General features: G+C 34.1%; 1 protein-coding gene across 3 annotated transcripts in view; it reads left to right on the top strand.

Moving 5' to 3' along the window:
• LOC106873481 (zinc finger protein 85) overlaps positions 1-10,292 on the top strand; it is a 26,571-nt gene that overhangs the window by 1,723 nt on the left and 14,556 nt on the right. Inside the window, exons 2-3 of one of the 3 annotated variants that reach the window (XM_014920873.2) lie at positions 2,079-2,404; positions 3,671-5,956. The gene's annotated coding sequence lies outside the window, so the exon portion shown is untranslated. Of the gene's footprint in view, positions 1-2,078; positions 5,957-10,292 lie in introns of all 3 variants that reach the window. The other 2 variants (XM_014920881.2, XM_014920869.2) reach the window with 2 other exon arrangements.

Raw genomic sequence — 10,292 nt, forward strand, 5'->3', positions numbered from 1 at the left:
CAAGCATTCTTTCCCATAAACTGAGTGTATGTTTTGAGTTGCTTTGGCTGCAGAGTTTCCTTTTTTGTACTCATAAAGCATTATGTGCCTCAAATGCTCTTTGCATACTTCCATGTTAGAAAGGGTTTTAATCAAAGAAATTTTAATTCTATTATTCTGTAAAATAATATTTAATTAGTTTAAATGTACACAAATGCATAAAAATAATTTTTAATTCCATTAGGCATTCTAAAGTACTATTAAATTTCATTCAATTTTAAAAAAGGTAAAATCGGACAGAACTTATGGGATGACTTGATATAATGCTTACCCTCAAAACTTATGATATTCCTAAGGCTTACCTTAAATCTTAAAGACAATACCAAACCTAATACTTAGTCCTAGATGTTAATGCTAAAATATATTGAACCTAACAATAGTCTGTACCTTATCTTTAAGGCTTCCATAATGTAATGAACACAAAAACATTCTAAGAGACTATAAAAATAAGTTGGAAATTATTGCATGTTATTTAATTTCGAATCAGTGATAACAATGAAAAGATTCATAACATTTCCAATGGCCTACAAATGCATGCAACCATCAAATGTAAAAACGAAATTTTGCACCCCTAACACAAAATAAAACTACACAGAAATCAAATGCTAACCTTCCTAGGTTGCAAGAGTTGTTTTGAGTGATAAAGTTAAGTTGTGTTTGAAATGGAATTTGGTTTTCATTTATGGATTTAAATTTAGCTTTAAGTATTGGATTAGAGTTCCTCTTCACTTACTGTTATGTTGAAGATGATGCTCAGTTTTAAAGTTAGTGTAATCTAAAAGGGTAGGAAAATTTTAATGTACTCTGAGTGAAGACAAAATTCCAAAATAATAATTTGTATACTTTCTATATTTTCTGCAGTTGAACAAAAGCTTCCGCTTGTTGATTACAAAGTTATCATTTGTATCATTCTATATTTTCTAAAGTAGAATCTAACAAATTTCCTTTGTAGATTTGAAACAAGATGATTTTTCTATATCCTGTAGATGTGAACACATTTCAAGTGAAATGGAATAATTCTCAAGATATCTGAAATAAGAGAAATTTTCATACCTGCTTTGAAACTATGAAAATTCCCACTTTAACAATTCACAATTGTTTCAACGAGATCTAAAATTTTAATTTTCTTTCAGATATGTTTTAGTTGACATTTCCAATTTCTAAAAGAAATTATTTTAGAAAATTGTCATTTGAAGAAGATTATTTTTAACTTTTTCATAAAATAAACATAAACTATCCATCTGAATTACTTGAAACCTAATACTCAGCCTAAAAGTACACTTGAAGACAAGACTAAACCTAACCCTACTCTAACTCGTAAACATTACCATATCCTTAAGATCAACAAAAATCATAAACTTTCACTTACTTTAATTCTAATCGTAAGCTTGAACCTAAACCTAATTCTACATAAGTGTAATTTAAAACTTACCCCAATGAAGCTGAAACTAAACATCATGCAAAACTTATCTCAAAATGAAAACCTATCTTTAACCTAATGCATTGGGACTTTTAGATATCCTCCCTTTTTTTTAAGCAAAAACTCCTGTTAATGTTTCAAATGAAGATGTCATAGACAACACTAATTTCTAAACATCAGTTGTCACCCATAACAAAACACAAAACTACTCTGAAATGGAATCAACCTCTAATCTAATATTTGGTCACATACTAAACCTGTCACTAACCATAAAACTTAACCTAATGTTGACTTCAAAATTCCCTTGATAAAGCTAATTCTAAAGAGATACTAATCCCCAGCCCAAATTTATCATGTTAGGTTAACATTGGTTTCAAATTTTGGCACAAGACCAGCAATTTGGGGGGAAGGAGTAAGTCAATTACATCAACCTTAGTGCTCAACTAGTACTTATTTTATTGATCCCCAAAAGGACGAAGAGTAAATTCAACCTCAGCAGAATTTGAACTCAGTATGTTAAGTTAATATTAACTGATGTTGGCATTATGCATTAAACAGACAGCCCTGAAAAACATTTTAAACAAAAATTTCAAATGTGCATAATTTCATATATTTCTAGGTGTGTTCCATGGTTTTAAATGAAGATACTAGGCAATTGCATAAAAATGTTGAGAAATTTTCACCTTTAAACGTCATTATGTAGACCTGAAACAACCAAAAGCAGATCCTAACACTAAAGCTATTGAGAAAGCTAAGACTGTCCTAACACAAATGCTCAGATGAATTTTACCAAAATTCAGATATTCTCACTTTTCAAGCAGTTTTCAGCAAATATTTTAATTCTATGTCAGTTTCAGATTACTGTATAATCTCCCTGATATTTCAACTGTACTTCATAAGCCACTACTGAAAATATTAAATTTCTTCAACTTGTAGAATTCTCAGGTACAAGAAAATTTCAAATTACCTGTTTTAGCATGTCTAGAAATGTAACAAAATGATTAATTATCAAGCTATTTGAAACAAAGAAAATTTCATACATGCATAAGCAACAAGAAATTGTTTTTAGTAACAGATCTAAAATTGTAATTTTCACTCAGATCTGCTCACTTAAACCCAGTTTATGCCTAAGGCCTAACAACACAAATCTGCTTCATCTTAAGTCATGTGGTTATGGGATATGGCAAAGTAGCAGATGAGAATGCATTAACCACAGTACTTTCAAACTTGCACACAAGTAGCTTGGGCTATATCATTATTCTTCATTGAAACTGAAGCAGAAACAGAGTCTGACAGTCCTCTGAGCAACTGACATGATCTTTCTAGGACTCCACAACACACCTTCATTGTCTGAAAAGGGAATATAAATGGTGATCTAAACATTATTGACTTTGATTACACTGGATAGTTAAATGCCACAAGAAGAGGCTCAAAATAATATAATCAATTAAAATCATAGTATGGCTACATTCCAATGACTGAAACCAATAAAATAACATGTTTATGTCTGAATAAAAAATATATGCATGTATTTATACATATATCTGTAATGTGCACAGATTAAAGAGTGTATAAATTGTATTTCTCTTTAAATAGAGAGATAAAAGAAAACCAGGATGATTGGGTAAAAGGAACAAGAGTATGATAGTAAAAACAAAATGATTGGATGGGGGTGGAAAAGAAGAGAAGTGATGTTGATACTTTGTACAGAAAGATTGATTGCCAAGTATATCGAGGACAGGATAGTGGTATGAAGGAGAGTGAATGCAAGCAGGTCTAGTGCCATCCCTCATTACACAAGAGTATGGCACAGGGAGAAGGGAGCAAATGTTAGAGATGAGATAATCAGAGGGGTATAATGGCATTACAATACAGGCAGCATAGTACAGTAAATGGGTAAGATTCTTTGGTGTTCTTGAAATATTAATTTTATTGATTCATTTACATTTTGACTTGAAAAATCTACTTTTAAGCCAATGTCACATTGACTCTAAAATGTATATGAAATTTATTTTTATTTTTCTGTTTCCTGCAAATGTATTTAGTTCTCTTTTATTTCCTTGTGAAACTAATATTTCTAATATTTTCAAGAATAGATTAGTAATGCATATATGAGCTTTTTGTGTGTTTAGCAGAATATACTCAGTTGCAAGAACATGAGCCAAGTTTGTAATACCAAGAAAACTTCTTTCTTTCCTCCCACCATTCTAGGAGGTCCTGAAAAAGACCATGGTGATTTAGCTCCATTTAACCAACAACCTCTGCTTAGAGGTCTACTCAAGAGGTGACAAGATCAACAAAAGAAAAGAACAATCACCAAAATCAGTACACCCACAGATACTATGAAATCCTCATGAAGTTTTTTCTTTGCCCATTAATTTAGATTCTATGATGTATTTGTTTTTTTATGCTTAAATCAGAAAAAGGACAGCAGGAGTTAATTTTTTACATGGTCTCTGAGACAAGTGAAAGACAGTTATAAGTATAAATAGCCCAAATGCTTACACACAAAGTCAGCTTAAGTTGACTGGTTGTGACATTAAACTGGGTATTGGACTTCATCTACCATTCAAGAATAGGAACAATCATTTTAGTGAGCTTTCACAGTTTCTGTCTACCATGTTTAACTCACAAGGCTTTTGTAGAAGACATTTGTGCAAGATGCCATGTAGTAGGATTGATTCTAATATTATATGCTAAAATAAATTTCTGAAGTACACTTCTGTCTCCTAATTACTGGCCTGATAAAAAGATATTTGTGGGAAGATATCTGGTCATTGAGTGTGAGACAGGAAATGTTGTAGATTGATATTCAAGTACTGTATTAATAAGAACACCAACAGTTTTCTGGACATAAGCTAGCTGCATTATAGGAAACATAAACACAAGAGTTAACTTTTCCACACTGAGTGTATTGTGAAATTCTTTAATGTGCAGCAGTAAAACATGTTTATCAACAAAAGAGTAACTGGTTCTCAGAACAATCCTTTCTAATACCTGGTTGTGGCAATCAAGATTTCTTTCTTTTCTCTTATTGAAAGTCATTTCATATAAATGTAAAATTAGAATAAATGTTTTTTGAAGTGTTTTTACAATTGTTCAAAGCAGAAGAAAAATACATACAAGGTCACTAGATTTAGTCATCAGTGGGTTCTAGAACTTGTTTTAAACTATGTAGACATTCCTGTAACAGTGAAATATATATGCTAAAATATTCTAAACATTGAAAAATATAATAGATAAAGTTAGAAAATTCAATGCACAAACGAAGCTGAGTAGAAAGAAGTTTGCGTCTTAACTACATGGTTCCAGGTTCAGTCCCACAGCATGGCACCTTGGACAAGTGTCTTTAACTAAAGTCTAGAGTCGACCAAAGCCTTGTGAATGGATTTGTTAGACAGAAACTGTGTGTGTGTATGTGCCAAATCGGCCGATGAAATCCTTTGAGTTATATATTTCTGCATCCCGAATGAAAATCTCAGTGAGCTCCACTTTGCCCTTCACCCTTCTGGGATCCATATATAAAGTAATGATCTAAGGCAGTGGGTCGGCAGATATATTAGAGCGTCAGACGGGATGCCGTATTCTATTTGTTGCAGGTCTTTGTGTTCCGAGTCTAAATCCCACGATGGTCTGCTTGGAGAGTAGATTTAATCTGTCTCCCAGTTTAACAACTTGGTTCCTTAGTGCTTTTAGAGGAGCCACTCTCTTTTCAGTAACCAGACCAGGTTTCCAGTTTAAGAATACCTCCTTCTCTCCCTTCCATCAGTCTCGGAGGCCCTTGTAAACACCAGCAACAAGTTTATTTCTTTATTAATTTTATTCAAAATGTACAAACATTTTATTAACCTATTAACACTGTATAGATATTCTCAATATAATTATTCGGGCATATTTTTAAAAATGAAGAGATTGAGAATAAGTTACCCAGGAGTGCGTTAAGTCAGATTCATGAACTCATATTTTTAGTAATGTAAACAAAGCAAGTAAAATCTCAGTTTCTTCATAAGAATTGATAGTTCATAATGAGTGTCTGTTTTCTAACGAAAATTCAAACCTAAACTCTACCCAATAAAAACTAGTCCTGAAATATAACTTCTAATTTCTGTCTGAGCGGGTTGCCCTCTCTTCTTCGCGGAGCAAAGGAGTTGTAAGGAAATATGCAACCAAAAGAAAACAAATATTTAAGAGAGAGAGAAGGGGGAAGAGAGAGAAACGGAGATATGCAGAGAGAAAAGAAGAGTGCGTTTATGCCTGTTGAGAAAAATGACACAGAAAGAAAGAGTGTGAGTGAGCGAGCGTATGTGAAGAAAAAGAGTGTGTGTGTGTGTGTTTGTATATGTATGTGTGTGAGTGCGCATGTGTAAAAAGAGAGGGAGAGAGGAGAGGAAAGAAAGGAAGAGAAAAGATGTGTTGAAGAGTATTGCAACAAACCAACTTCCGGTTATAATCAAGGGAAATAACTTCTGTAATTGTCATAACATATAAATGACTAAGGTTAGTAATAATAACGTTTCATTTATTTCTGTTTATTTATACAAGATATCTCCATCAGAATTATTTTACTTTTCAGTATCAAATGCTTGTTTACTATAAATGATCAAACTGTAATGCTATGGATAATCTCAGTTAATCGAACTTTTTTCAATTCACTCTATTACATATGTGACACCCTACTATAGTTGTAATTTTTGTTTTAATTACTTGGTTAAGCTTAATTTAAATATGACTACTTTTTGCTAGAAAAACGCACATATGTCCTCAACATATCTTTCAACTAGTAATATCCAGTTTTGTAATTTAAAGGCCCTAATTCATTTGACGTTAGAGAGCTGGTTTTTAACGTGAAGTAGGTGAGGGCCATTAACTAGAAATACTTTTGATTTAGGTGTTTCTTATCACTTTCTTTTTAATTGTATTAATTGATGTTTTCGAACAATGTGCTATTTTAAACACAATTATTAAAATCAAACCAAATTAGAATGTTTTGATCCTTAGGATAATTTTCGGATAACACAGAGGATTGAGTATATATAACAATTTATTTTGATGCAAATTTTTCAATATTTCTTGTAAGTTGATTAATATATTTTAGTTACAAACATTACAAACGATTTTCATGAATGAAAGTAGATGCCATATTTAGAAAGAATTCAAAATCATATATTAAAGATGATTATAATTTATTTCTGTTAATTCCATATGTGTATAATATACTACATGCCCATATGCAAGCGTTTAATGTCACTATTGTCAATATAATGGGACTGACATCAAATAAAGGTCTCGGCATTGATTAACAATGTTAATGTTATATTAGACATTTATGTCAGAAATGCCTTCTTCCAGCTTTTTTGTACAGAGAAAGTCAATGAACCCTATTATCAAAAATAAAATTAAAAGAGTGGTTTGAAAAATTTTGGCAATTTTGTCCACCTCATTGGTGTTTTGATGCTGTCGCTTGTAAACATATCCTTTAATTGCGCTTCTCCAAAAAATCCAGAGTAGGTGGATTTGAGTTTCTTGCAGGCCTGGACCAGAGTAGCCAACCCTTTTTTCATGAAATGTGTCATTTAGGAACTTCTTTTATAATTTCCAGTATCGAGAGCTCCATCCTCTTAGAATTAGGTTCTGCTCAACCGTCAGACTAAATACAAAGACAGGTTTGTCATGATTGGAGTGCCATTGGTTAGAGATCTGCTCGATCAGGGGAAAGTTGGGGTTAAACAATAATCCCTGCAAATGGGTAGATTGTCTTATTGTTCTCGATGGAATTATACATAATTTTTAATGTCCACTTTTCGTATCTTGGTTTTCCTGTCGCCAACTGTCGCCTGTTTCTTAGCAAAACAATATTTCCTTTAGTGCTTGAAACACGAACAGCACTATGGCTGTTTTCACAGAAGAATACAAATAGATACCACCTATACGTCAGTAAAGTTGGTACTACTAAAGCAGCGCGGACCCGAACGCGCTAGCTAGTCGTGAGTGGTCGATCCTAACCCTAACCCTAAACACGTATTCATTTGCACACGCGTGTTAGGGTTAGGGTTAGGATCGACCACTCAAGACTAGCTAGCGCGTTCGGGTCCGCGCTGCTTTAGTTGTACCGTAAAGTTTGTTTACATTTAGCATGCAGTTTCAAGACTAGGAAAGAAATCCACACCCTCATGTATGCGCGCGCTCACACACTCATATATATATATATATATATACATGCATATATGGGTACAGGATATCAAAAAAACGTTAACCACAATGAGAAACGAAAACAGAAAGCGAACTTTTTTTCGAACAACGAAAAAAACAGAGAAACGAGACATGCAACATAAAGAATATTCCCCTTCATCAGTTGTCCCTGTTTCATCTGCTCCGCATTTCGAAGATAAGGACAATACGCGACTTCGTTGGAAGAGCTACCTTGCTCACAATTGCTGTAGCCATACTACATTGCACAATATACAAGCGAACAAACAAATTAAATAAAATTTGAGGTTTTTTGCAGAGGGTGAAAGTGGTAACAAAAACAAGATAGTAAAAACAAACGGTGAGGGCTGGTGTGTGTGTGTGTGTGTATGTATATATATATATATATATGTGTGTATGTGCACTACGGGATTCTTTGTTTCCATCTACCAAATCTACCTACAAGACTTTGGCTGACCTGAGGTTATAGTAAACACTTGCCTAAGGTGCCGTGCAGTGGAACTGGACCCAGACCCGTGTGGTTGTGTTGTAAACTTCGCAACAACACATCCATGCCTGCACACACACGCTGGTGTGCATATTTACATAAATATTCTCGAAGATGTTATGAAAAAATGTAATATTAAAAGCGTTACATGAATCATTTGTTTTCTTTTAGTAATTATTAAGTGTGCTGTTGACAAGGTACATTACTCTGACTGTTGTGTGCTTTGCTGGTACTAAGCTTAATTTCTATTCTGTAGCTTCTTTCATTTTTACTGCAGCAGACAGATGGACTTGTAGTTGGTGTCTGATCCATTGATCATTACTCTAGACATAGACTGTTACAACCTATTTGACAACATTAAGATGCTCCCACCCACTTACAATCATTGTTTAGTCTAAAGTCAGCCCTGATCAAGCAAACCCATAATCAATTCTGTTCCAACCAGAACTATCCTGTCTTTGTATTATAGGTATGAGTTCACAGGCCAATATTTCTTTCATTTTTCAAAATGGTAGAATGTTATTTGTGGGAGATTAGGCTACTCTTTTTAACAGGTTGATGCTTGTTTGTTCACTTGTATATTGTGCAATGTAGTATGGCTACAGCAATTGTGAGCAAGGTAGCCTTGGGCACAGATCTAATTGTGCTTGTAACAGAATCAGGAAAGATGGGCTTGGTTGGTGATCAAGCCTAGTTTTTGGATAGAGGGTTGAATATTAGGTGTCCAGCTCTAAAACAATGGACAGCTTTTCATTCTTTATTAGAGAATAAAATTCAGTTGGCTATTTACTGGTAACTCTAACAAAGAATTAATATTCAGAGCATTTAACTGACACCCCAATTATGTCTATGAGTGTTCCAGTAGATCCAATCAACAGAACAGCTTGCTCATGAAATTAATGTGCAAGTGGCCGAGCACTCCACAGATACATGTACCCTTAATGTAGTTCTCAGGGAGATTTAGCATGACGCAGAACATGATATAGCTGGCCCTTTGAAATACAGGTACTACTCATTTTTGCCAACTGAGTAGACTGGAAAAACATGAAATAAAGTGTCTTGCTCATGGACAAAACATGTTGACGGGTATCAAACTCACAACCTTATGATCATAAGCCAAATATCCTAATCATTAAGCCACACACCTTCACATCATTCAGAGCATTTAGATTTTGAAAGATTATCTGGAGCCAAAGGTTTAATATTTGTGTATGATGTATAACAATTGTAAAAATATGCTGAATGGATTTAAACTCTATATAGTTTTGAACTTAAATTATTAGAGCCCTTCATTTGACAAAACCAGTTTAACAAGCTGTCTTGTTAGCTTCTTTAAGAACTCTCTTTAACATAAATTTACCTCAGTTTTCATTTGCACTGCACTAACAGTATGAGATGGCTGTGCAGCTTTCATGCAAATACTTTGTGTACCTTTACCATAATATTTAACTTTAAATAGGAATAACATCATTAAATTCTGCATCATGGGACATGCCTACATAAAAATAAAACTAAGGAGAATATGTCCACTGCTAGAAACAGCTATCATATGCCATAATTCCATTCAAGCTGCAGTTAGTAGCACTATCTAACAATAAGTAATTTAACTCTTTAGTAGTCAAATTGGCCAGATCCAGCCTAAATATCTTACATGTTTTATATTCAATCCAGCCAGATGCAGCCTTTCATACCTACCCTAAAATGTCTTTCTAAAAATAAACATTCAACATCAAAATCTTGAAGTTACAAGATAATGCATGAATAATTCAAAACAATCATCATCATCATCGATTAACATCCACTTACCATGCTGGCATGGGTTAGACGGTTTGACTGAGGACTAGTGAACCAGAGACTGCACCAGGTTCAATCTGATCTGGCAAAGTTTCTACAGCTGGATGCCCTTCCTCATGCCAACCACTCCGAGAATCATCATCATCGTTTAACGTCTGCTTTCCATGCTAGCATGGGTTGGATGATTTGACTGAGGACTGGTGAAACCGGATGGCAACACCAGGCTCCAGTCTGATTTGGCAGAGTTTCTACAGCTGGATGCCCTTCCTAACTCCAACCACTCAGAGAGTGTAGTGGGTGCTTTTACGTGTCACCCGCACGAAAATGGCCACGCTCGAAATGGTG

The sequence above is a fragment of the Octopus bimaculoides genome, chromosome 6, assembly GCF_001194135.2.
Source record: "Octopus bimaculoides isolate UCB-OBI-ISO-001 chromosome 6, ASM119413v2, whole genome shotgun sequence".
In the NCBI taxonomy this organism is placed as follows: Eukaryota; Metazoa; Mollusca; class Cephalopoda; order Octopoda; family Octopodidae; genus Octopus; species Octopus bimaculoides.